This window comes from Bubalus kerabau, chromosome 2 (assembly GCF_029407905.1).
Source record: "Bubalus kerabau isolate K-KA32 ecotype Philippines breed swamp buffalo chromosome 2, PCC_UOA_SB_1v2, whole genome shotgun sequence".
Classification (NCBI taxonomy): Eukaryota; Metazoa; Chordata; class Mammalia; order Artiodactyla; family Bovidae; genus Bubalus; species Bubalus kerabau.
In genome coordinates, this window is record NC_073625.1 from 157,724,561 (window position 1) to 157,752,061 (window position 27,501).

Sequence of the window (27,501 nt, forward strand, 5' to 3'; positions counted from 1 at the left end):
TGGGAGTAATGACCCTGTTCTCCCCGTCCCCCCCCCACAAAGTATTAAAATTAAGGGACCTATAATTAAATTTTCTATCTGCCTCAAATCAAGGTCTTATGTGATGTGAAAGGAAAGTATTACTGTAGACATTTTTCACAGTAACTTTATTGTCAGCTAGCTAGTTTATAGCCTGGGCATTCATGCATAATTTTATATCTCAACATATTGTTCATTTTTCATAATTTTAAATCACAGACAAGGAGGTGCCAGTGAGCCGAAGTGAAGACACAAAAAGCAATACTATTTGGAAAAATTACCCATGTTTTTCTGGAGTCAACTACTGGAAATTGATGAGTAACCATAAATTTTCAGTCTAAACAATTAATCTGAAAGAGACAAAACTATAACTAAAAATGAGGTTATGAATCTAAATTTCTAAGGTAATTTTAGAGGCATTTGAATTGTACGAAACCCTCAATCAGTGTCTGAGACAAACTTTTCTAAGTTTTGTTATTTGCCATTTGTTAGGGCCCAAGAATGGAGAAGGCAATGGCACCCCACTCCAGTACTCTTGCCTGGAAAATCCCATGGATGGAGAAGCCTGGTAGGCTGCAGTCCATGGGGTCGCTAAGAGTCGGACATGACTGAGCGACTTCACTTTCACTTTTCACTTTCATGCATTGGAGAAGGAAATGGCAACCCACTCCAGTGTTCTTGCCTGGAGAATCCCAGGGACGGGGGAGCCTGGTGGGCTGCCATCTATGGGGTGGCACAGAGTCGGACACGACTGAAGCAACTTAGCAGCAGCAAGGCCCAAGAAAATTCCGTGGATAGAGGAGCCAGGTGGGCTATACAGTCCATGGGGTCGCAAAGAGTCAACCACAACTGAGCCACCAAGCATGCATGCGTGCACACACACACACACACACACACACACACACCAGCAGTGCTTTTAAGATCCCTCTGGGTCTATTACAAGTGATAGATTTTCCTCAGTCATTTCCTCACTTACTCTACAAAAGCCTATTAAACCCCTACTCTGGATTTGCACCAGGAAATCGGGATATGGTGAACCACAGGACAGAATGATGGTACTCACACTGTAGTGAGGAAGACAGGAAACAAGTGTAAACTATGGAAACAGTGACGTAGGAGGTAATGTGATAGAATGACTGGAAAATGGGGTGCAGCCTTAGACTGGGTAGTCAGAAGGGCCTCTCAGAAGTGACATTTGATCTGAGACACTGAATGATGAGAAAAAAACTTACGAAAGGGTAGTGAAGTATTGCAGGCAGAGCTAGGTGCAAGAAATCCCAGTCTCTAAAATCATTGTTTTTACATGTTCCATAACAATATGTAGTTTGTGGTGTGTGTGTGTGTTTGTTTATGTATTAAATGTCTGAAAGGCTTTTCTTTAAAATATTAATAGTTGTTTTTTTTGGTAGAGAACTTTTATTCTCTTCTTCACATTGCTTATAATTTCTAACTATCTACAATTCACATTAATTACTTATGTAATAAAAAGCAACTATTTTGGAAAGTTTCATTTTTCTACTTAAAAACAATAAAATGTAAATTTAGAGAGAAAATGACCATTTTATCAATTTAATAAACTTTACTTTGACTTTTAAAATTCATAATCTGGGATAATTCTGGCCACAATGAACTGAACTTTGCTTTGCTATCATACGTGAAACTAAATGACTGGAAATAATCCAAAGACAGTGATTAGTCCAATGTAGAGCTAAAACTAATAGCCTATTTCAAGCTGCTCTTTTCTAAGCTTTTCTTCCAAACACCATTTGCTATTGCTGCTGTGCTTAGTTGCTCAATCGTGTCTGACTCTTTGAGACCCCATGGACTGTAGCTCACCAGGTTCCTCTGTCCATGGACTACTTCCTCTGTCCAGGCAAGAATACTGGAGTGTGTTGCCATGCCCTCCCTCCAGGGGATCATCCCAGCCCAGGGATTAAACCCAGGGCTCCTACTTTGCAGGTTGATTCTTTACCGTCTGAACCACCAGGGAAGCCCAGGGAAGCTCTTTTCTAGGCTGTCCATTCAAACACCATTTGTAGTGACAACAAATGGTTGTCTACATGCCTTCCTTACAAAAAGCCCAGCCCAGCCTCTGTGCCAGGTTATCACTTACACTTACGAACAATGCCACTGCCGTTCCTAAAGAATGTTCTTTTAGCTCAACCTTTTACCAGGTCCTGATTCCATCTTTGCCCCAGTTAGGGAACTGGCCAGAAGTTTTGCTGTGCTTAGTAAATATATCATGTTGAGAACAGCTAAGATGTCATATACATCTTATTATAGAAGCTAGAATCTATAATCATAGACACATATAACTCTGGGAAATAAACAATTCCAGTTTCAGTGACCAGATACAGTAGTGACAGGGCTCTGGAGTGGCCACACAGGGGGGCAGGTGGTAGCAGCAGTGAGGTGGTAGCAGCATCCTTGAACAAACAAGGATGCTGGGAGCTGAGGTAAGATCATAGGAAGTCTTAAATTACTTCCATGGACAAGGATCTTAGTTAGGTAAGAGGCAGCACAAAGCGTCGGGTGTGATGTGATCAGGAAATGTATCATTTGCAGGCTCATTTGCATTTTGATCAACCTGGCGGTTCCCAGGTCACCACGAAAGGGCTGTTATGGCCCCTCCACACACTGGAAGGCTGGAAGGTGGCACCATTGGGCACAGACTGGTGATCCCCAAACCTGCCTTAGACTTATAGTAATCTGAGGTGTTCCTGAAAAGATGGGATTTCTGGACTCAACTCCCAGAGACCACAGTTTAGTGGGTCTGGGTTGGAGTTTCCAAATCTATGTTCTTCCAAATCTCCTGCAGGTGACACAACTGGGTTTGGGAGACTGAGCTTTAAGCTCAAAGCTGGCAGGCCCTCAGTTAGCAATGTAAGTTTGAGATGCATCTTGAGGTAAAACTTCGCAGGAGTGGAACAGCAACCAGCGCCCTAAGTTGCTGCTCTCTTACTGTGTAAGACAGTTTTCTAGCACAAAGGATCTTTTTCATATGAACTGGAAAAGGGCTTGGCATAAGGAACACTTGACATTTCCAGCCTGGATAATCATCAGAATCACTTGAGAAGTGCTGTTGATTTCGTTACTGGTATTGTTCTGAAATGGGTATTATTGTTTTAACACAGTCTCAGGCCCCACCCCATAGTCTGATGCAGTTTGTCTGGGATGAAGTTCACAAATCTGCACTGTAACCACCTGAGAGAGTGGCTTAGGAACCACTGTTCTAGACTAGCAGTCCTGAAACTTTAGCGTGTCTACCTCACTGCTGCTGCTGCTAAGTCACTTCAGTCGTGTCCGACTCTGTGTGATCCCACAGACGGCAGCCACCAGGCTCCCCCGTCCCTGGGATTCTCCAGGCAAGAACACTGGCGTGGGTTGCCATTTCCTTCTCCAATGCATGAAAGTGAAAAGTGAAAGTGAAGTCGCTCAGTCGTGTCCGACTCTTAGCGACCCCATGGACTGCAGCCTACCAGGCTCCTCTATCCATGGGATTTTCCAGGCAAAGTATTGGAGTGGGGTGCCATTGCCTTCTCTGGTCTACCTCACTGGCCCTAATCAAATAAGCAACACTAAAGATTCTGGCCCCACCTCCAAAGATTCTGATTCAGTAGATAGGATCCAGAAATTTCTATTTTTGACAAACAATTATCTGGCAGAGAATCCAAATACCACCTTTTCAGAAACCCTGATTCTGAACAACTACCCTTCCAATCTCCTCTGCCTCACCCAGCCAGGCTAACAGTGATCTGTACTTTGCAGAAATCTGTCATTCAAAAGCAGAGAAGTAAAAGACTTCACTTTATTCACATTATTCTTTAGACACCTACACACAGCAGATATCTCATTGCTTTCCACAGGCTCCAGGCAGGCTTGTCATACATAACAAACACAGGGGTCAGCTTTATAGGCCACCAGCCACAAGGATAGGCCTATGCTGGGTAAGGCTGCTGTCCAGGGCAGTTGCCTGTGGAGTGAGCTGAAAGGGAAAGAGCAGTTAATAAATGGAAAGGAAGGCCGAAGCAAGGCCACCTTGTCAGGTAGCACTTTTAGAGCAACATGAGACAATAGACAGGATATGAAGATTAAGCTGAGGATTTGCGAACAGGACAAGGCAGGACACAAAATATAAGCTGGGATAAAGAGCTATAGTTGTGAACTGGATGCGAACATAGCAAGCCTGCGAGGCATTCAGTGTGCTGATGTGAGGGCTAAGTGACATGCCAGCAGAGCAGCCTGAGTAAAAGAAGCTGTATGGAAACATGAACTCGATTAGACACTGCTGGGGTCTATGAGTTCAGCAGCTGTGCTTTCCCAGCAAACGGGACTTTCAAGAGTCATGACTTGAATCCTGCACCCATGGCTACTGGGTCAGAGGGAAGCCCTTGGCCAGCAAGCCTAGTTATCTGAGGACAGACATATCAGAACATAAGGTGGAAGTTCTGACTCTTTGCTGACATGGTAATATTCACAGGAAGAAAAAGATCAGAGACCGTAATAGCTTTGAGAAGCTATTTTCCATTATATTTTAGCCAACAACTCTGGTACATATTGGCAGCTCTTAAGAGTTTGGATGTCATGAGTCTTCTTTCTGGGAGAAACACTGACTCTGTTTAAATCTAACTCCTCCTTCTCCACACTTACACCCAGTTAGCTAAATGTGATTGAAACAAAACCCACAGCCATATTGACTAGTCCTGCTGTAACTTCATGACTCAGACCTGAAGGGGCCTTTTGTGTGCCCAGAGACAATGCTCTGCTTCCCTAGTCTTTCCACTCTTGCCACCTGGTCTTCCCTCTTCAAACCTTTAGGGCACCCCCAACCCATCCCCGGTCTCAGCCACAGGCTTCACTTCTATTTCATGGAAAAACAGAAGGTGTGAAATACTCCCATCACCAGTCTCCTTATTCCCTACATAGGTGTTTCCTCCTTGTTACCGCAGATGAACTGTTCTCTCCTAATTAACCATTCCTCCCCCACTTATATTCTGTACCCTGTCTCCTTGGGTTCTGATGGAAATCACTCCAGCAGTCATCCCTTCTTTCTCCTACAGGGCCAACTTTCCCTTCTCTACTGGCTCTTTCCCATAAGTAGACACACATATTTTGCCAGACCCAATCATGCTCTCCTCCTTCTAATATACTCCTCATCTGACTTCGAGAGCACCTTGCACTCCTGGTTTTCCTCTGGCCTCACTAGTTATTCCTTCTTACTCATCTTTGCTGCTTCTTGCCCTCTTCCAATCTCAGGCCCCATGCTTGGAATAATTCCCTTCTCTGTCCACATTATCAGTCTCAGAATTATGAATATCATCTATGAGTTGACACCTCCCTAATTTCTATCTCTAGGCCAGTTTTCTCCCCTAAACTCAAAAATTAATACCCAACAACACACTTGACATCTCTGTGTGGATGTCTAATGGTCATTTCTGATATTACAAGTCCAAACTGAACTCTTTCTCTTCCCCTCAGCTTCACTTCCCCCAGTCTTCCTTTCTCAGGAAGACACATGTGTCCCTTCTAGCATCTCAGACTTGAAATCCTAGTGTCATCTTCAAGGCCTCTCCTTTGTTCATTCCTCACATCCATTCAATCACAAATCCTCCCAACTCTCTTTCTTCAAAAGAGATCCAGAGTCTGGGCACCCCTTGCCACCTCTACTGTGCTTCACCAGCCCAAGCCACCTCGTTCTTCACCTGGATTAAGGAGCTTCCCAACTGTGGTCCCTGCTTTTGCCATCACCAATCCTGACTTGATTCTCAGCCCTGTATCCTAGACACTCCCATGAGAGAAAGCAAAAGTGCTTATGATGGCCTGCAAGGTTCTACACAACTTCACCTCTATCACCCCTCTGTTGCTTCTTACCACCCACCTCCTGCCAGCCTCACCTGCCTCCTTCTGGCCCTTCTGTTTACCAGTCACACCCCTGCTTAGGGCTCTGGACTCACTAGCCTGTCTGCTCAGATCTCTGTGTGGCTCCCTCCTTGTCTCCTTCAGGCCTTTATTCCAGTGGCATCTTCTCAAACAGACTTTCTCTGACAGCCCCGTTTACAACTGCAGCCCCTTCATCTTCTATATCCTCTCCTGTTTCATTTTCCTCCTTAGCACTTATCACTATCTAATGTGTTCTATGTTTAAATTAATAGTACTGTTTTCTGTACTGTTTGCCACTCATGTAAGTTCCATGGGGCAAAAATACTTATGTGTTTTGTTTACTCCTGTCCATGCTCTAAATTGTGCCTAAAAAAGTGCCTGACAGGCTTAGTGCAGAACTATTATTTTCTGAAATGAATATAGCAGTTGAACATTGAGATTTCAGTCTCTTAAAGAGATGGCCCTCCAAGGTGTAATAACTCATGAGACTCATGTAATAGCTCAAGGAAGGAAGGTCAGAAAGGAAATAAGCCAGAAAAAAAGGAAAAATCAAATGAAAATTTTTTCTCTGCAGTCTTTGTGTTTTTCTGAAAATCAAATACTTTTATAGTGTGATTTTATTTTTAGAATAGTGACTAAAGGTATTTCAATATATATGTATTACTACCTGTCCTTCATTCTCCCCAAATGGTCTATAAAACTCTGGAAATCGCTAGAGTTTATTTTAAAAATTCACAGCTCTTGATTAGAATTCTTGTACATTTGGGAAAAATGTACTTTGAAATGCAAAATCAACCTTGCATTTCTGACTCCTGGGGCATTCACAAAGGCAGAAAAAATAATTCTATGCCTCCTTCCCATGTGGGCTTCTTTGTTGTTCTGTTTATACAATGTCTTGGCCATGACCTTGCTCTCTTAGCCTAGCTTGAGGTATAAGAGTAGTGTGGGCACTGTTTAGAAATGTGTTGATTCTTGTAGACTAAGAAACAAAGAACTCACTGGCCTCCTTACACAAAAGCATCTGGATAAGAGAGGAAGGAAGAGCCAGTCTGAAGTATAAATTCCTTGGACTTTGAGATCCAAAACAGAAGTGCCAATAAGTATTTCTATGTTGAAAGGTAAAATAATATTTACCAGAATTCAGAATAGTTTTCGGAGAAGGCAATGGCACCCCACTCCAGTACTTTGCCTGGAAAATCCCATGGACAGAGAAGCCTGGTAGGCTGCAGTCCATGGGGTCGCTTAGAGTTGGGCACGACTGAGCGACTTCCCTTTCACTTTTCACTTTGATGCATTGGAGAAGGAAATGGCAACCCACTTCAGTATTCTTGCCTGGAGAATCCCAGGGACAGAGGAGCCTAGTGGGCTGCTGTCTGTGGGGTCGCACAGAGTCGGACACGACTGAAGCGACTTAGCAGAATAGTTTTATCTATTTTTAGGTTTGTTTGCATATGTTCATCACCCATGTAAATCAAATCTACATTTCCATTTAACCACTAGGATGGGGCCGGGCAGTGGCAGTGAGAATTTGAATGAAAGGAGAGTCTATGAAACAAGTTATCTATCTAATTGCATAGTTACAGGTAACTCTTATTTACTATTAACTTCTAAGTAAGATTATTGATAGGTTTCTACATGCTATAATCTAGAATTTATAACAAACTATAAACTATAAATCATTTCCTTTCTTCCTTACCTTCTTTATTTTTATATTGGTAGGTAGCATTACTAAATAGTTATAATCCAATATTGGGATATCTAGCACTTTCTTCCTTTCCTTTTTTCCCCCTTCTTCAGCAAGTGGCTTTTCATTCACACATTCATCTTCCATCCTAGGGACAAGTTCTTCTCTAACAGTTAATAGCTGGGTGGGGCAGGGGGTGGGGGTGGGGAACCATTTTCCTCAGTAAAGAATATATCATTTGTAGGTATGAGCATTTTATTCATAAGTTTCCCAGACTTCAGCAGGAGATTTACTCCTGATATCCTTAGAACAAAATTTTTAATATGTAATTTCTTTATAAGTATGTAATTCTATAAAACAGTCAATGAAAACACAATGAACAGTGTCTTAAGTGATTTGCTGAACTGAACTTAAAAGAGTTTATGAGGATTGTCATGGTAATAAGACAAAGTGGTATAGAAAATAGTTTTGAGTGATGAAGGGAAGTGTGGTGGTTGTTGTTTTTAAAGTGTTGGTCTGTAAAATTGTCTCTATATCACTATCTGTGTCCATAAAATAAGTCAATTAAGGGATTACATAATTATTGCCAAATTACCTACTTTGAATGTCAAATGAATGCAGCAACTTCAGTTCATTTTTTAATAATGTTGGTTATTTGTTGGGCTAAATTAACAAGTTCTTTTGCTTTTAAATAAATAAAACAAATAAGGTCAAATCAAATGATATTAAAAATTGCTGTGAGAATGAGAAAAGCATATTTAAGAATTTTAAGACTCATATGGGTGATTCTTAAGTTAGAAAAAAATGCCTTTAGATTGTGTGACTTGTTCGATTCATTCCTAGATTAAAACCCATACCTTACTGTAATGCACAGCATTACCTGAGGGGAAAACAACAAAAAGGAACATTTACTTAGAGCAGCATTTGGGAATATGTCAACACCACATTTAGCACTTTTACTCTTCTGCCACTTAAGTACTGATAAGCTACCATCATGAAAACAAACAGCCCAGAGATAAAACCATATAAAAATTGCTTTCTCACTGTACACTAATCTTTGGAGCCCAGGTCTACAGAAACCTCTGAGCAGCACTGAAATTACTATTTGTCTCTATTATGAAGTGCCTTTATCTCCCAGTTTTCTCCATCTTGGTAGGTAACACCTTCATGATTCAGTTTTTCAAGCCACAGTTGTAGCACTGGCCCATGTTACTCCCTCTCCCTCATTTTTCACCACCAGCAAGTCCTTTGTTTGTACACAGTACGCATGCTTTAGAGCCATGCATTTCTTTCTGTCTCTCCCGCCCTTACCTGGCCCCATTTTTGACTCTTCTTGTACAGAGTGCAGCAATCTTGCTTGTTCTTCTCCAATCCATTCTCCAATAAATCAAGAGAAATAATATTTTAAAACATAAGTCAGCTCATGTCACATCCATGCCTTGAAGGCTTCACATAGGAGCATACAGATAAAAATGGGGGCTTAAACATACATATTGACTTTTATTCCCTTCTGAAACCTCACTAAATCTATAGCAAAGTGATTTTTTCAAAAAGCCATAAACCTATAAGGATAGGGAAAAGAGAAAAGGAAATCCCAGTAATAAAATTTTGGAGGCTGAAAGCAACGGAAAGTGTAAGAACTGACTGCAGTTCTGAGAAAGATGCCTGCTGAGTGGCCCTCCTATGTGGGCCAAGACACACCTTCTTTACACTGCAGATTTCCAAATGGTTCCTAAAATGGTGACCCCAGGCACCTCAGGGAGTGGGATGAATGGGGGCATAAAACAGGGAACATAATTCAAAACTGTGTAAAAAGTCCCTCCCGGACTCTGCAACTGGGCGGCTGTTCTCTGTCCTGCCTGATCCTAGCAGGAGACCAGAAGTTTATCTACAGAAAAGATGAAATATGAGACTCCTGGACAGGGAGCATCCTGCTCCCTTGAGGGCAATGAAAGTAGTGAGAAGGCCTGTGTAGTTTATGCTTAGACATTCTAGACTACTTTCCCCCACCCTCACTCTCCACAAATTGATGGAAAAACTTACCGGAAAACCGTAAACAACAACAACAACTTACTGGAAAACTGGAAAACTGAATCTGGAAAAACTTCAACCAAAATGATGAACATCCAGGATTCTCCTACAAAAAAATCTCAGCCAGATCACCCTTGGAGTGATCTGCTTATAGTTAATAAGCTCCACCCACATGTTCACATAATCAGCTTTTAGGCCATCACTCTTCAGTGTGAGCAGACAATACAAGCTTACCATCTACTTAGTGAGAGACTCTAATAAGACAGACAGAGACAAATTTTTAAAGAGTAGGGCTGCAGGGAGACTATTTGTGAGAAACAGAGAACTACACAGAGAGAAAAAGAAAACTTACAAAAAAAACACAACACTAACAGTTCTAGAGATTTAAGAGAAAATGACGAGAAAGAAGGATAGAATGCTTTATTTTTTAAGGACACTCAAACAACAAAAAATGGGCTCTCGAAATGAAAAACAGGATAGGAGAAAAGAAAAACTGAATAGAAAATCTTGAAGATAAGATTGAGATTAACTCGCAATTTCTTCTAGAAAGATAAAAACACAAATAGATGCTAAATAGGAAAAAAATAAAATAAAAACGTTAGACAAACAGTCCAGGAGGCCTCACATTTCAATTACAGTACTTCTAAACAGAAAAGAAAAGGGAAAACTAACAGGAGGAAATAAACAATGAAATAATCAAGAAAATTTTCCAGGAAAAAAAGATATGAGTGCTCAGATTCAAAGGTCCCACAAAGTGACTGACATCATGTACAAAAACAGATTGATGCTGCTACCACTAAGTCGAGTCAGTCGTATCCGACTCTGTGCGACCCCATAGACGGCAGCCCACCAGGCTCCCCCATCCCTGGGATTCTCCAGGCAAGAACACTGGAGTGGGTTGCCATTTCCTTCTCCAATGCATGAAAGTGAAAAGTGAAAGTGAAGTCACTCAGTCGTGTCTGACTCGTAGTGACCCCATGGGCTGCAGCCTACCAGGTTCCTCCATCCATGGGATTTTCCAGGCAAAAGTACTGGAGTGGGTTGCCATTGCCTTTTCTGAACATATCTATCTAAGAGGAAAAAAAAGTTTTTCCCCAAGGGAAGGGGAAACATAGGACAAAGAGAGAAGTAGAGACTGCTCTTTCTCCCAGTAGACCCACAGAGCTAGTTGAATTTCTAAAGCATGTGCATACAGTTTTAACCGGCCTTTTTGTTAAAGCCAGTAAATCTTTTTTTTTCCCCCTGAAATATACATCCTGAAGATTGCCCAGTTATGAAATTCTCACAAACAAACATATACTGTGTCTACTATCTAGATCAAGAAAGGACTTCCTTGGCTTCCTTTTCTGAAGGGCCACTCCCCACAATTATTGTTTATCTCATCATCCCACCTATTTACTTTTTAGCCCAAATCATGCTGATCTATCTATCTATTTAATATTTGGATGCTGACTTATCTGTTGGCTGTCTCTCCCTCTCATATGTAAACTCCACAAGTCAAGCTCTTTGTCTTTATCAATATTTACCCAATGCCACTGTGTATGACATGTACAGTGCATAGACACATACCAATCTCTTAGTAAATGTTGTTAAATGAAGGAATAAATGAACACAAGGTTCTAAATATGACTAAATCTTAAACTAGAAAGGACCCCTTGTAGCTTGTGCCTAATTTCAAATAGTAGATGAGGAAACTAGGTATGAGAGGAATGAATACCATCGATGACTTGCTCAAGAGAACACACCCAGAGAGTGGCAGAGTGAGAACTTAGACACAGGCCTGTTGATTGTCAGGCCAGTGCTTTTCCATGACACGAGCCCTACTAAAGAGTGCCCACTCTCAGACAGATTAACTTGCAATTATTATAATATTCTGCAAGGTCTGCCAAGACAAAATGAAGTGCCCACACTCAGATTTTGATAAATTATAAAAACCTTTCATCCCCTTTCCCTCAGTCTAGGTTCCTTTTTCTATGTCTACTAACATTGGCAAAAAAATTGTTATGAATTCCATGTTAGTGTGCAAAGCCTGCTAGTGCCTTCTAGGAATTGTTCTGGCTTATGGAGAAGGCAATGGCACCCCACTCCAGCACTCTCGCCTGGAAAATCCCATGGACGGAGGAGCCTGGTAGGCTGCAGTCCATGGGGTCACGAAGAGTTGGACACGACTGAGTGACTTCCCTTTCACTTTTCACTTTCATGCATTGGAGAAGGAAATGGCAACCCACTCCAGTGTTCTTGCCTGGAGAATACCAGGGACGGGGGAGCCTGTTGGGCTGCCGTCTATGGGGTCACACAGAGTTGGACACGACTGAAGTGACTTAGCAGTCCATGGGATTTTCCAGGTGAGAGTGCTGGAGTGGGGTGCCATTGCAGTATGCCATATAAACCCAGCCTGTGTTCAAGACAATGCCTGAAACATATGTCCTCAATAAATATGCAGCAAATGTTGAATGAAATGTTTTCCTAGATCACACCAACTATCATATTTTTGGACATAGGAGGTAATCTGTGCTTTTAAGAAAAAATTCCCTTTTAAAATCATAAATTGCAGGGTTGGCACTACCTGCCTCCCAAAGAAGGACCTCTGGGCACAGCCAATATGAAGCCACACCCAACTGAAGAGAGAGCTTTAGCACCATCAAAATGGGATGGTCTTCGCTACATTTCTGCTTGCATCCATTTTCTGTTTTCTGTACTCTCTCTGCTGCTGCTGCTGCTAAGTCGCTTCAGTCGCATCCTACTCTGTGCGACCCCATAGACGGCAGCCCACCAGGCTCCCCCATCCCTGGAATTCTCCCTACTCACCCCTTTATGTCAGATCTTTAATGCCTTCCTGCTTTCTTCACCTCATTGTCCTGTCAAATTAACAAATGATCTTACATCATTTTATTCTTCCACTGATTATACTTCAGGATGAGTAAGAGCTGTCCTTTCCATTCATGCAGCCAACATAATCATGACACGTCTTTTATTTCCAACCATAGAAAGAAAAATTGTCTTGCTCCTTGTTAAACAGGGTTTCAAACCTGTCAAAGGGACTGCGTCCAGGACTGAGCCTCCCAAGCCTTCCTTCCACAGAAGAGTGGGCGAGTGCTGTGGGGTACAGCCAGGGCCCTCTCCCTGAACTCCCTGCTAATGTAGCACCATCTCAGCATAGTCTCAACTGCCTGCAGGGGTTCAAGCACGCAGCAGAATTCATGAGTGGACTTCCCAAGAAGCCTGACATAAGGAATTGACTGGCCTATAAGGGGGACTGTGGGCACAGATAGAAAACTCACTCTATTGAAAAGAGACATGGTGGTAGTCAGAAGTGGAGGGAAATTCTGATGACCACACAGTGGCTGTCACTGAGGTTTGTCTCTGGCCCAAAGACATTTCACATCAACTCCGCTTGGGTCTAGGGAAAGAAAGCTGGGAATTCAACCTGAAAGAGCTATTTCCCTAAAAACTCTGTAAGCCATTGGGGGCCCTCCAGCAGAGGGTGACTCAAAGAAGGCCCTCATACCTCCTGGCTTATCACATAAGCACTGGTTTCTAGTGGGACACATCAAAATCCAGAATAGGCAGGCTGGAGAGGAGAAGGAAGAAACAGCAGATGCTACGTGAAAGCCAATCAGGCTTGATTATGACCACAGAGGAGACACATTCCAGGGGCTTCCAGAAACACTTGAGGAGAACATCACAGTCAGGAGGAGGCAAAACCATCCAATGCTGCTGTCCTGTTCAAAGAGCATGATGGGGTTGGGGACAAGAGATATGACTTTCTGGGACTCGCAGGGTTTTAGCTGCACTGGTTTCTTCTCTCCCATCCGTGTCCCCCGAAGACTGTGCACATCCTGAGGGCAGGCTCAGAGTCTGGCCTCCATCAAGACGTGAGGAGTAAGCAAAGGAAGGAATAGAGTAGTGGGACCAAACCTCTTTGATTCAGGAAACTGTTGAGAAGAACCTTATGGGAGAGGTATTTCTGAGTCTAGTTTCATTTTATACAATAAGAAGGTAAGGTTAAAACTGTGTCCTACCAGTTCCCTGCCCCTCTTCCATGTCTCCAGGAGGCCACTTCCAAATGTGTGGCTGCTTCCCACACCAGTTGTTGACATGGTGTCTCTTTTAGACTTCGAACTATTGATATGACAGAAGGGCTGGGGGAGGGCGGGGGAGCCACATCAAGGCAGAAAAGTTCTGTTCAAGGACATCCCTCCTTAAGCACAGCTTGCTGGAAAAGCTCTGAATGGGGATGGAACCCTGGAAGCATGGTGCTGGTACTTGGGGTGAGAACCAACCACTGTGCCTGTAATGGGGGTCCTGGGCCCTTTACATACAGAGAAGAATCATTTGTATCAGAATGACCAAGGTTCATGCTCAAGGATTTCTTTTTTTTTAACTGCATGACCAGGAGCAAATCTTTTAACTTCTCTGATTTCCATTTTCCTCTCTTCCTAAAACTGGTTGATAATGCCCATCTTACCTATTGTCACATCCAACATGAATCATATGCTAGGTTGCATGTAAAAAAACATATATAGATACTTCCCACCCTGGGCAAGAACATCATGAGAAAAGACAATTCTGACTGAAATCAGAGAGGGAGTTTTTTCTATCCTTTCAGAAATGTCACACTTTACTGGATCCTCATAAGGATGTATTCTGAGCATTTTTTTTTTTCTCTAAGTCAAACTTTTAAAGCCAATTAAATGCCTTTGAGAACAATGTCCTTTGCCATTTTCCTTGAAATTAGTTATATTCTTACAAATGACCAGTCATTTCAGCACTAAATCAAAAGAGGTTCATGTTTAAAAGAATAGAAAGACCTTTCTCCTTGCATAAGCTACTCATCAGTGGATTAATGGCCTAATACTATTCACAGAAAGACCTAATGGAAAATTTTTTTTAACACTGTAACCAAGCAATACTCAGATTTTGAAAACCATTAAAAATTATAGAATAGAATAACCCAAAAGTACTTGATCATCCTTATGGCATTTTTAATCTATAGCTGGAATTCATTGTTTATGTACTTTTATTTCTATGCAGTCCTTGCCAGCTTCAGGCTCTGGTCTTTTCTCTTTTAATAAATGTTTATCCCTTATGTCTGTGTTACGTAGTCCACCATGGTTTGACTTGCCCCAAAGTCAAAATATTCTTTTGATCATTGTGCACAGAATTAATCAAGACTGACAGGACCATTAATGGTGCTTACGTAAGAGACAGGAAGAACCCCAAGTAGTTAGGGCTTGGCTGCAGGTGTTTTCTGAATCTGGGAGGAAAGGATCACCCCCAAAACATGGAAGGCTGATCACAAGCTTTTGGAGATTAAACCATTCCACCACTGAGCCCCCAGAGACCCTATTCCAGGCCAGTGGAGGTAAATAACTCCCTGACAATTGCGTATCTGATGGAACATTAGTACAAGTCTGTTTCAGAGCCACAATAACAGGGACCTGTCATCCCCTTGAGGGAGGAACAGGTGTCTTAAATGATGAACTCCCTTTTCATATCAATAGTAAATATCAAAGCAGCTCCACGATTTGTGCAGTTTTTAAATGATAAGAAAATCAGTTCTACTCATTACATCCCTGGCACTCAACTAAAAGAACGGTTGCTGGTTTTCTTTGCTCATATCAAGCTATGGTGGAAATTCAATGACTTGTAAAAAGAAAATATCTTTTCAAGATGAATGGACTCATCAGTACAAGTCTTTTTTACTCAAGTCTGCAGAAAGTCATCTTTAAAATGAAGAAAATGGAATTCTTTGCATATTTTACTCTAGCTCCTGATTATGTATCTCAAAACATAACGTGATAGGCAGCTTTAAACCAAACAAACTTTTGTAGTTCTTTTTTTTTTTTTAATACGTTTGGGATAGAGGAGCCAAGGTAATTTACGTCATTCAAATCAACAGCATGACCTCTGGGTTACAACTTGTACAAATTCATCAAAACAAGGACTAAATTCTCATTATGCTTGCTGACTCTGAGCATTATCTTTGTACTTTCTCTTAACATAGTAATCCTTGTGGAATCTGTTTGGCTCCCAGGAATGCTGCTGCCTCAACCTTGGGTTTGAATTGCTTTTTTCATGCCTTTGGCAGATGTCATTGGCCTTGACAGTGTAATTCTATCTCTACAGCTTGTGTTGCTATTGTCAACAAAATGGTTATGATTATACTCTTCTAGTTCCATTCTGGATGAAAAGAAAATAAGCCCCTGGACAAATAAACATTTGATTCCCCAGGTTTGTCATGCAAAACCTAAAATCACTTCATGTTAGGGAAGTTGATGAAAGAACTAAGGCTTTGAAAACAGGTCCAGGCTTAAACCCCTGCTCCATTACCTTCCAGCTGGGTGATCCCCAGCAATTTTCTCAATTTCTCTGAAAGACAGTTTCCACATCTGTTAAATGGGGCTAACAACACCTAATTAGCTCAGAGGTTGTTGTTGTTATTGTTTAGTTGCTCAGTCATGTCCAACACTTTGCGACCCCATAGACTGCAGCCCACCAGGCTCCTCCGTCCATGGGATCCTCCAGGCAAGAATACTAGAGTGGGTTGCCATTTCCTTCTTCAAGCTCAGAGGTGGAGAAGATTAAAAGAAGTCTGGGGACTTTCCTAGTGATCTAGTGGTTAAGAATCCACCTTGCAATGCATGGGCCCTGTGGGTTTGATACCTGGTCAGAGAACTAAGATCCCACATGCCTTTAAGCAACTAAGCCCACGGGCTACAACTGGAGAGTTCTTGCACTCAACGAAAGACCTGAACAATCAAATAAATAGATAAATAATTTTTTTTAAGCCTGGCACCATGTTGGCCTTTTCAAATGATTTTTTCTCCCATTCCACTCTTTCTCCACATGGAGAGATTATTCTGCCACATTGATGAACAGGATTATTAGCAGATAATCTTCCTGGACAACAGTTTAACCATCTGTTAATGATTCTACTTTTCCCTACAAAACTCAAGAACTAGATACACAAAAATACATAATTTAAATCCACCATATCACCAGTGCCTAGAACTGTTCATGAAACATTTAGATACTTAGAAAGCAGTATGTGGATGAAGAAATGCAGGCATAAGCCCCAGGACACCCAAGGCTGCTTTGAAACATGGTGTGTCTATGCCATGCTGCCTCTCCATGGCAGTCCACATCAGCCAGCAATTCTTACCATCAGCCCCTTCTTTAATTTCCATTCCTTATTAACCTCCTTTCCAGTAGATATCAGAAATTTATGATTTCATCAACAACTAATCAGTACCCTTGATCTCCATGAAGTGGCTGGCGTTGGCATCCTGAGTTAATCTAGTTCTAGTCTAAAATAAATAAAATTTTACTTCATTGCCTGATTGGCTAAACTAAGATATTAAAAATATTCACTGAATACCAACAATATTCTGAGGGCCTCTGAAGGCCAGGAAATCCTGTTTAGGCAACGACTTTTCCAGATTCAGAAACAAAAGGCCAAAATGTATAACATTGAACTATACAAAACTGATATCTTTGCAGGTCAAAATGGTGAAATGTCAGCGATTTAACAGAGCTCAATCTAGTACCTCACAAAGCACCAGCAGCAACTCCTGAGAGCTTTGCTGTCCCATGGAAGGAGCGTTATCACATCACTTTTCACCTTGACAGTTCTCACATGGCCACCCTTCCTGTATAAACCCCTCCGCCAGCACCTAAGGTCGTTTTCACGCAGCAGCCCAGCCTCTCTCTGAAACCCCTTCTTCCCTCCTCCCTGGAAACCTGTGCAGCTGGTCCTGGAGTGTCAGCCCTCAGGCACCCTCTAACCACAGGGCCTTCGATCAGCTGTCGCGTGGATGTGGAGCGTCTCGTGCGCTCACTAACTTCTCCCTGAAGCGGCTGAAGAAAGGGGCAGCTGCTCCAGATTGCCAGGTGGCAATTCTAATGAGCCAGGAAACTAAAGTCAGGTTTATCTTGGGTGCTGCAAGATAGGCAGGTCTCCACACTCGCCCACCAGAATCTTATAGAAGTTCATACAGTGGTCCTCAGGGAGTTCAGTCCCATACACAGTCCATGTAGTCTCAAGGACAAGTACTCCTTCAAGGCTGCACGGTTGAAATGACTCCCACTGTGGAAATGGCGGGCAGAATGTACATTGCACGGACACGGGTGGGGTTAGGAGCCTCTGCTTGCAGGGGTGCAGCTTCTGGGTCAAATCGGAGGTCCTCCTCCAGCCATCTTCGCTACCTGCCAGATGCTTGCTCATCTTTCAAAATTCAACAGGAAAGATAGCACCTCTCCGAAACTTTACCGGGTGCTTTCCGCCACACACCAACTCCTGTCAGAATTTACTTCTGTCATCCAGTGCTCCCACAACCTCTGCAGTAGCATTTAATATAAAAAGGTCTTGTGTCATGTGGCTGGCTAGGTTTTGAGCTGGTAGGGAAAGGGGCAAGGCACAACCACCCTTAAAGAATAACACAGCTCTAGAGGAAAACTGGGTATGAGGGAAATCTCAGGTTAGAAAAAACAGGTTAGAACCTGTTAGATCCAAGATGGCGGCAGGCTCAACTTCTGGCAGACCTTGGGCCTCATTATGCACTCCTAATATATTAGTATCTGCAAAAGGCCACATCCACAAGGCCTGTGACTGTTCCCAGGACCACCATGAAAGGCCAAAAAGTGAACCGTGCCCCAATTCCTGGAAATTGCTGCTCCTTTTCCAGAATAGGTGGACTATTCCTCCCACTCATTAGCCCATAAAATTACCCAATCCATAAAAACTAACCATCCTGTATTTCGGGCACTCTCACCTAATGAGAGGGCCCACATTCTGTCTATGGAATGTGTATCCCCCCTGCCAGCCCCTTTAAGCGACTTTCACACACACACAGGGCCCCTCTCTCTGAGAAGAACAGCATTCTGTTTATAGAATGTTCATCTCTCTAAGTAAACTTGCTTTTACTGTACTGTCGCTCACTCGACTTATTTCCTGTTCCAAATTAATGACCCTCACTTGGTGGCTGGTTCCATGGACTTGCCTGAGACCTGGGGCATGACCATCCTCTCACATCTCAATTTCTGCCACAGCTTAACTTTCTTTAAGTCCCATCAGTGAAGAAACTCAATTTATTCACCTTGTGTTCCTTATATGGAGCACAGTACTTGGCACATAGCAGGTGGTCATTTAATGTTGATTGAATTGGGTACTGACTGGGCCTCAGACCAACTTGCCACGACTGGTGACTTATGCAATATCAAGACAAGGGCATAGGTTTTGTTTAACCCCACTTCTGCCATTTGATATCTGAGCTACATTCTGTAAGTTACCCAAGTTCTGTTCCTTTCTCAAACACAGGCTAACTGCCCTTACTTTTGTGTTGTTATAAAGATTAAAGGAGATAGTGTCGGAGGCATGGTTAGTATACTACTTGTCATAGAGTAAGAACTCAGAAATGAGAACAAGTATGATTTTATTACTCTTAGAATAATTATGGTTGCCTCTTAAATAATTAGCTGATGGGTAATAGGTTTAAAAAAGGAGTAATAGCAGACAGAGGCAGAGAGAGGAACAGACATTTCCAGAACAGCCTACCTTCTTTGAAAGACTGGAGTTTTGAGAACCTGCTAATGGTGCATGACAGCCTGATGTGCTTGCACCAAACACACAGATCCCGCTCTACCCGGTGACAAGAATGAATGTTTCAACCTTTATTTCTCACATCCACTGGGAAGATATGCCTGAATCTGAACTTTTGAGAAATTAGAGTTTGGCTTGAATCAAGCTGTGAGTGCTTGTTAAATCATTCCATCCAGCTGCCATTCAAGAATAAGACAGGGCTATTTACTGAGTCAATACAGTCTGTGGTTGGGCCAAAATCATTTACCTGGATTGGATGCCCTGCCTTGAGGTCACTTGAGCAGGTAACCTCTTGCTTTGAGCTGACAAAATCTCTCCTTCCAATGACAGGGACAATAATAGGATGTTTGGGAACTTTGATCTTTAATGAAGCTGCATTTTTTATTTTGGGTAGGGACATACCAGGAACGTGGCTTACTGTATGTTATCAGATTTCTCAAAACAAAAGCAAATCATATGAGTGGCAAGAGTTTCCCTAAGTAGTGCCAGCCTGCAGAGAGGAAAGTGGGACATGACCCATGTCCCCCAGAGGCTGTGAAGATGTATGGGTATGTAGCAGCCTTGGTGGGATCTTCCAACTGATTAGACTGATAAGACTCTCAGTACTTTATTTGGGTAACTAAGAGAAAACAGGCATAGGACTGCAGAAGGACAGCTCCCAATCCTTCACCCCATACTTGTGCATGTGTGCTAAGTTGCTTCAATTTTGTCCCACTCTTTGCAACCCTAAGGACCATAGCCTGACAGTTTCCTCTGTCCATGAGTTCTCCCGGCAAGAATACTGGAGCATGTTGCCAAACCCTCCTCCAAGGGATTTCCCTGACCCAGGGACCAAAACTGAGCCTCTTATGTCTCCTGCATTAGCAGGCAAGTTCTTTACCACTAGCGCCACTATGCCATACTCAGCGCATCATAAATCCAACTGGTTTTAGTTGCCAAGTAGCTTTGAAATCTGGCCCTGAGCTCCCTTCTTTTCCTCTTGCCCCACTAAATCCATTCTCAAAACAGTAATTGGAGTGTTTTCATTTTGAAGCATCCCTCTCCATTTCTTCAGAGCCTTCCATGGCTCCCCACTGCCCTGCGGATACAGTCACAACTCTACATTGTCCAGAATACCCTGGATCTGGCCCTTGTCTGCCTCTGCAGTGACACTTCTTATGTCCTTCCCTCTGGCCCTCTCCTTGTGACTCACACTTTCAGAGCCTTGCCCTCCCCAGACTCCCTCCATCCCAGGCCTGAGCCCTTGCTGGTCCTTCCTCTTGGAGTGTTCACCTCCCCTCTATGCTTTCCTTGCAAATCTCGGCCAAATTTGGTCAAACCACTTTGCAATGCACTCTGTGAGTAACAAGATTGTATCACCCCCTTTGCCACCTAGCAGAGGGTGCACATTTACAATCACTTTTCTTACTCTGCATCCCACTGCATCCACCAACTAAATGGTCACTTCCACGAGTGCCCCATCGGTTTGTGGCTCTCTCTAAAGCCTGGGCTAGTGCCAGTGCTTAGCAGTGTGTGCATCCTCAGTCGCTCAGTGTCCAACTCTTTGTGATCCTATGAACTATAGCCCACCAGGCTTCTCTGTTCATGGAACTTTCCAGGCAAGAATACCAGAGTCGGTTGCCATTTCCTACTTTAGGGGATCTTCCCGACTGAGGGATGGGCAGGTGAATTCTTGACCACAGCGCCACCTGGTGCATAGTGGACATCATAATTAGCTGTTGATTGTCAAATGATTGAGAAGTATTTTATTTTTTATTCATAAAAAATATCTTTTTTAATATCTTTTTCAAGTCTCCTAAGGAGTTCAATAGAATGAAATGATCCCTGGGAAAGATTAGAAAATTTTTCTCTGCTCATTCGAATGGTCCAGATGAAGAATTTACTGCCTCTTCCATGGCACCGTGGCAGCCTCTATTCTCTGCATCACTCCCTCTTTTATATCCACATCTGTGGGTAAATAACCACCATTATTTGGAGCCAGAAAGATACTTGACTCTCTTGAAAAACTAACATGGCTGGGGATAAAGCGTGGGTACAGTGGGGATGGCAACCGCCTTCCTCACAGGTTCTGAGTCATAAAGTTCTCTCACACTGTGTGCTTTCGCCCTGGCAGGGTGGGGGAGCCCTTCCCATGGATCCCTGGAACCTTGGGGACAAAGGTCTCTGTGCAGCTACATTTATCAGTATTACCGTCTCCAGCCTGATTTCCCTTCCTGTTTTTGTTTTTCCTAATTCCGCACAGCATGAGGAATCTTCTTTCCCCATCCAGGGATCAAACCCAGGCCTCCTACAGTGGAGGCTCAGAGTCTAGCCACCGGACCATTAGGGAAGTCCTAGAGTTCTTTATCTTTTTAAATTTTCATTTCATTTATTAATTTATGGCTGTGCTGGGTCTTGGTTGCTGCGCAGGCTTTTCTCTAGTTGTGCAGAGCAGGGGCTACTCTGTAGCTGTGGTGTGCGTGCTTATTGTGGTGGTTTCTCTAGTTGTAGAGTGGTCTCTAGGGTGCACTGGGCTTCAGCAGTTGCAGTTCCCAGGCTCCAAAGTGCAGGCTCAACAGTTGTGGTGCATAGGCTTTGTTGCTCCATGGCATGTGAGATCTTCCCAGATCAGGGATGGAACCTACATTTTCTGCACTGGCAGGCGGATTCCTCACTACTGAGCCACAGGGAAGCCCTCTCTCCCTATTTTGATCTGAGAGCGCAGCCTCTTCCTCTGATTCTAGCCCCAGCCACTCATCTTCCTGTACCCATCTCTTGCCAAACCTGCTGCATCTCCACTGCTGCTCCATGGGCAGCCTGCCGCATGCTTGGACACCATCTGGGACTGTCACATGGATACAAATGTATTCCTGAGTTTCCTGGAGTCATTCATTTCCTTTGAGTAATTACCATAGAATTATGAGAAGCATCAAAGCAAGCAAGTCTGTCAGCCGTGGGTTAAATAAACTAATACTTTTCCATTACTGCATCACCTCTTTCCATCTTCACTGGAGCAGAGCGTAACATGATAGCAATGAGCAAACTCTCCCTTTGAACATCTTTTCCACAATAGTGCTTAACTGATCACCCTGTATGTGTACATTAGCATAGCACCTGAGGTTATGAAGTTGAGGGAGTTATTTCAGGACTGAGTCCATTCCATTAGTCCTGAAGGGCATCTTTCTGCACCTTCTGATGATATCTAGAAGAACTAACCATTGATTGTCCAGACATCCAACTCATTGCAGTGACCATATGTCTAAATGCAATGCATCCCTGCAAATTCCAAGTATTAATCACTGCAGATAATTACCCAACAAATCAGAAAATACTACTTTGCTGGAAAGCATCAGGCAGTAAGCAAGTCTTGAAGACAGTTTCCCATCAGTAATTCATTTTGTGACTCTTTCCCTCATTCTCCCCTGTAATTTGTAGTCCTCTACAAATAAAAATTAAGGAGTTAAACAGCACAGCTTCAGGTGCTATAATTTGATTGCTGTCCCTGACTCTTCTACACTTTCGTCCTCAGGACCCTGCTGCAACCCTTTCTTCACTGTCCACGCTCACACTGAGGACCATCTCAGATCTTCCCTCATAGGACATCAAATATAGCCTGACAGCTCAGATTTCATTATCTCTCACAAAGGAATTTTTCTTTTCTTTTTCCTTAATCTTTGAAATCTCTACTTTGCATTTGTTCAACCCTGCTTCCTGGACCAAACCTCATGGAAAATCATACTTGGAGGCACCCTCCCACTCATTTCTCCACCCCATGTCCTCTTTGAACAGGTAAAAAATAAAGGGAACTTGAAAACGGAAGGGAAGTTTCCAGAAGGGCAGCATGTAGCCAAGGGAGAATGAAAAGTAGTTCCAGATGCAGGCACCTGCTGAGGCCAGTCCAGAGCATACTGAAAAGGACACTGTGGGGAGTAGAGAAAGCAGAGGTTCTGGGATCAGAAGACAGGACTTTCAGTCTCAGCACTGCTGCTTATTTCTGCAATTTTAGGATCGTCTCTGAATTCGGTTTAGTGATGGGTAGAGTGCCATTTTAGTTAGCATGGCTGCTCCTAGCATGATGCTTGCCACATAATGTGATCAGTAAGTGTCTTTTCAATGAGTGGATAAATAAATGATATGAATGTTTTGCAAATGATGGGCAGTAGAGCCTCCTGTTTCCTTAATGCAGGCTGCACAAATAACATCCATCTCCTCTAGCCCTCCGACCTCCAGAAATAACAGACAGAACCTAGGGGGAATTGCTTAAATTTTCTGTACTGCACATGCAACCCTGCTCCCTGCATAGAAGAGGGAGTAGAGGGAGGATCATAATCAAGGACAGTATGAAAACCAAGGATGAAATAAATCTCTGCACATTCAAATCTGGCCTGAATTCTGTTTTTGATCCAAACGTCCAGAAAAAGTGAAATGCATACAAAGTTAAGTGGAGGGGCAACTGGCTTCCTTGAGCAGGACCATGATCTAAAACAAAGCAAGAGAAAGTAGAGGCATTCCTAGTCAGTGGGCCACCCTCCTGAGCAGCCCTCTGCTTGCCGTTGAGGGCTCAGCCCGTGCCTCATTGTCTCCCAAGTCCATAATCCAATATGATTTGACAGTTGCTCAGTGAGTGCCTGTAATGAGTCCAGACCATTGTGGATGCCCTGTGGGAGGAAAGGGGAAATCAGCAGTCTACTGATGACTTAGTAGTTTTAAAGAAATAACAGCAAAGTAATGTGTTTAACATTCTTCAAGAAATTTTCTCTAACATAGAAAAAACAGTTGATTTGTGGGAAATTAGCTGATTTGGATTTCCATCACCTACTCTAAGCCACAACTTCTCTCTTTCTTTCTGCCACTCTTGAAGAAGTTTTATTATGCAATGAACAGCATGAACAAGATGCTGGGGGTGTTTCACCTTGACAAGAGAATAAATTCTTTGAAACTAATTTCACAGGCTTGCTCACACACCAATATCAGCACCCATGTCAGCCCCCAACACAACATATCTCATTATGGAAATTTCCAGACATTTTGTGATTTGGTATGTAATGTTTATATACTCATATTTCAGAAAGCCTCTGTGTCAGCATGAACAGACTTGTCTGCAGTCTGTATTTTGTCTAAAATATCAAAACCGTAACATCTATCAGGAAATATTTGCACAACTTGTTTTATCCTCAAAAGGTCTGCTCTTATATTAAGGCTTATTGACATGGGTGGTGGCTTATTAATATAAATATTTATATATGAAGTAGCCCTCAGGAATATTCCCCCAAAAGAAAGCATTTGCCACCTTTCTGAATAAATCCTAAACAAGACACCCATTAACAGAAGCGCAATCTACTTCCCTGTTACAGTACCTATGCACATGTATATCACAATCCAACTCCAATTCAACTTTCACATTCCTTCCAGAAGGCTTCCTTGGCTCTTGCCTGTCTTTCCATAAAGTGAAATTGTGTCTCCTCTGTGGACTATTAATACTGTGCACACTCTGATTAGGACACATCAGCTCTAAATGTCACTGTATATAAATTTACTTCTCCATTAACTATTTCTCTTTTTTTTAAGCTTTTACAAATAAATAAATACATTTTAAAAACACAGAAACTATTCCTCTTTTAGTACTGAATACATGAATAGGAGTGGATAGTTATCTACAGGTAAGACATGGCTGGGAGAATACCTGCCTATTATGCATTACTGTTATTGTGTATTCTTGAAAACTATACATCTGAAAAAATATTCCAGAGCTTATATTTCTTGTTAGGTCTCATTAGTTGTCACATTCAATTGGAATGAGTGAATTTAACTTCAGTTCAGTCTCTTCACTGTTTCCAACTCTTTGCGACCCCATGGACTACAGCGCACCAGGCTTCCCTGTCCATTGCCAACTCCCAGAGCTCGCTCAAACTTATGGCCATTGAGACAGTGATGTCATCCAACCATGTCATCCTCTGTTGTCCCCTTCTCCTGCTACCTTCAATATTTCCCAGCATCAAGGTCTTTTCCAATGAGTCAGTTCTTTGCATCAGGTGGCCAAAGTATTGGAGCTTCAGCTTCAGTATCAGTCCCTCTAAAGATTATTCAGGATTGATTTCATTAAGGATTGACTGGATTGATCTCTTTGCAATCCAAGGGACTATCAACTGTGTTCTCCAATACCACAGTTCAAAAGCATCAATTCTTTTGCATTCACCTTCCTTTATATTTCAACTCTCACATTCATACATGACTACTGGAAAAACCTACTATAGCTTTGACTAGATGGACATTTGTTGGCAAAGTAATATCTCTGCTTTTTAATACATTCTCTAGGTTTATCATAGCTTTTCTTCCAAGGAGCAAGTGTCTTTTAATTTCATGGCTGCAGTCATGCTCTGCAGAGATTTTGGAGCCCAGGAAAATAAAGTCTGTCACTGTTTCCATTGTTTCACCATCTATTTGCCAGGAAGTGATGGGACCAGATGCCATGACCTTCATTTTTTGAATGCTGAGTTTTAAGCCAGCTTTTTCACTTTCCTCTATCACCTTCATCAAGAGGCTCTTTGATTCCTCTTCACTTTCTGCCATAAGGGTGGTGTCATCTGCATATCTGAGGTTATTGATATTTCTACAGTAATCTTGATTGCAGTTTGTGCTTCATCCAGTCCAGTATTTCTCATGATACTCTGTATATAAGTTAAATAAACAGGGTGACAATATACAGCCTTGATGTCCTTCTCTCCTAGTTTGGAACCAGTCCATTGTTCCATGTCCAGTTCTAACTGTTGCTTCTTGACCTGCATACAGATTTCTCAGGAGGCAGGCCAGGTGGTCTGGTATTCCCATCTCTTTAAGAATATTCCACCATTTGTTGTGATCCACACAGTCAAAAGCATTGGCATAGTCAATAAAGCAGATGTTTTCCTGGAACTGTCTTGCTTTCTCAATGATCCAACGGACGTTGGCAATATGATCTCTGGTTCCTCTGCCTTTTCTAAATCCAGCTTGCACTTCTGGAAGTTCATGGTTCATGGACTGTTGAAGCCTGGCTTGGAGAATTCTGAGCATTGCTTTGCTAGCATGTGAGATGAGTGCAATTGTGAGGTAGTTTGAGCATTCTTTGGCATTGCCCTTCTTTGGGATTGGAATGAAAACTGACCTTTTCCAGTCCTGTGGCCACTGCTGAGTTTTCCAAATTTGCTGGCATGTTGAGTGCAGCACTTTAACAGCATCATCTTTTAGGATTTGAAATAGCTCAACTGGAATTCCATCACCTCCACTAGCTTTTGTAGTGATGCTTTCTAAGGCCCACTTGACTTCACATTCCAGGATGTTTGGATCTAGGTGAGTGATCACACCATCATGCTTATCTGGGTCATTAAGATCTTGCTTGTATAGTTCTTCTGTGTATTCTTGCCATTGCCTCTTAATATCTTTTGCTTCTGTTAGGTCCATACCATTTCTGTCCTTCATTGTGCCCATTTTTGCATGAAATGTTTCCTTGGTATGTCTAATTTTCTTGAAGGGATCTCTAGTCTTTCCCATTCTATTGTTTTCCTCTATTTCTTTGCATTGATCACTGAGGAAGGCTTTCTTGTCTCTCCTTGCTATTCTTTGAAACTCTACATTCAGATGAGTATATCTTTCCTTTTCTCCTTTGCCTTTAGCTTCCCTCCTTTTCTCAGCTAATTGTGAAACCTCCTCAGGCAATCATTTTGCCTTTTTGCTTTTCTTTTTCTTGGGGATGGTCTTGATCACCACCTCCTATACAATGTCACCAACCTCTGTCCATAGTTCTCCAGGCACTCTGTCTATCAGATCCAATCCCTTGAATCTGTTTGTCACTTCCACTGTATAATCTTAAGGGATTTGATTTAGGTCATACCTAAATGCTTTAGTGGTTTTCCATGCTTTCTTCAGTTTCAGTATGAATTTGGCAATAAGGAGTTCATGATCTGAGCCACAGTCAGATCCCAGTCTTGTTTTTGCTGACTCTATAGAGTTTCTCCATCATCACCTACAAAGAATATAATCAATCTGTTTTCAGTATTGACCATCTGGTGATGTCCATATGTAGAGTCATCTCCTGTGTTATTGAAAGAGGGTGTTCGCTATGACCAGTGTGTTCTCTTGGCAAAACTCTGTTAGCCTTTGCCCTTCTTCATTATGTACTCAAAGGCCAAACTTGTGTGTTACTCCTGGTATCTCTTGGCTTCCTACTTTTGCACTCCAGTACCCTATGATGAAAAGGACATCTGTTTTGGGTGTTAGTTCTAGGTCTTATAGGTCATCATAGAATCGTTCAACTTCACTACTTCTGCATTAC

At 42.5% G+C, this 27,501-nt stretch overlaps 1 protein-coding gene and 1 long non-coding RNA gene across 2 annotated transcripts in view; both read right to left on the bottom strand.

Annotated features, from left to right (window-relative positions):
- KCNAB1 (potassium voltage-gated channel subfamily A regulatory beta subunit 1) overlaps positions 1–27,501 on the bottom strand; it is a 439,216-nt gene that overhangs the window by 336,791 nt on the left and 74,924 nt on the right. The window lies entirely within an intron of this gene.
- LOC129643991 (uncharacterized) lies at positions 152–9,750 on the bottom strand. The gene is made up of 4 exons (XR_008710644.1): positions 9,626–9,750; positions 8,894–8,959; positions 3,855–4,003; positions 152–383 (listed from the first exon to the last, which is right to left on the bottom strand). It is a non-coding gene; the product is annotated as an uncharacterized LOC129643991 (long non-coding RNA).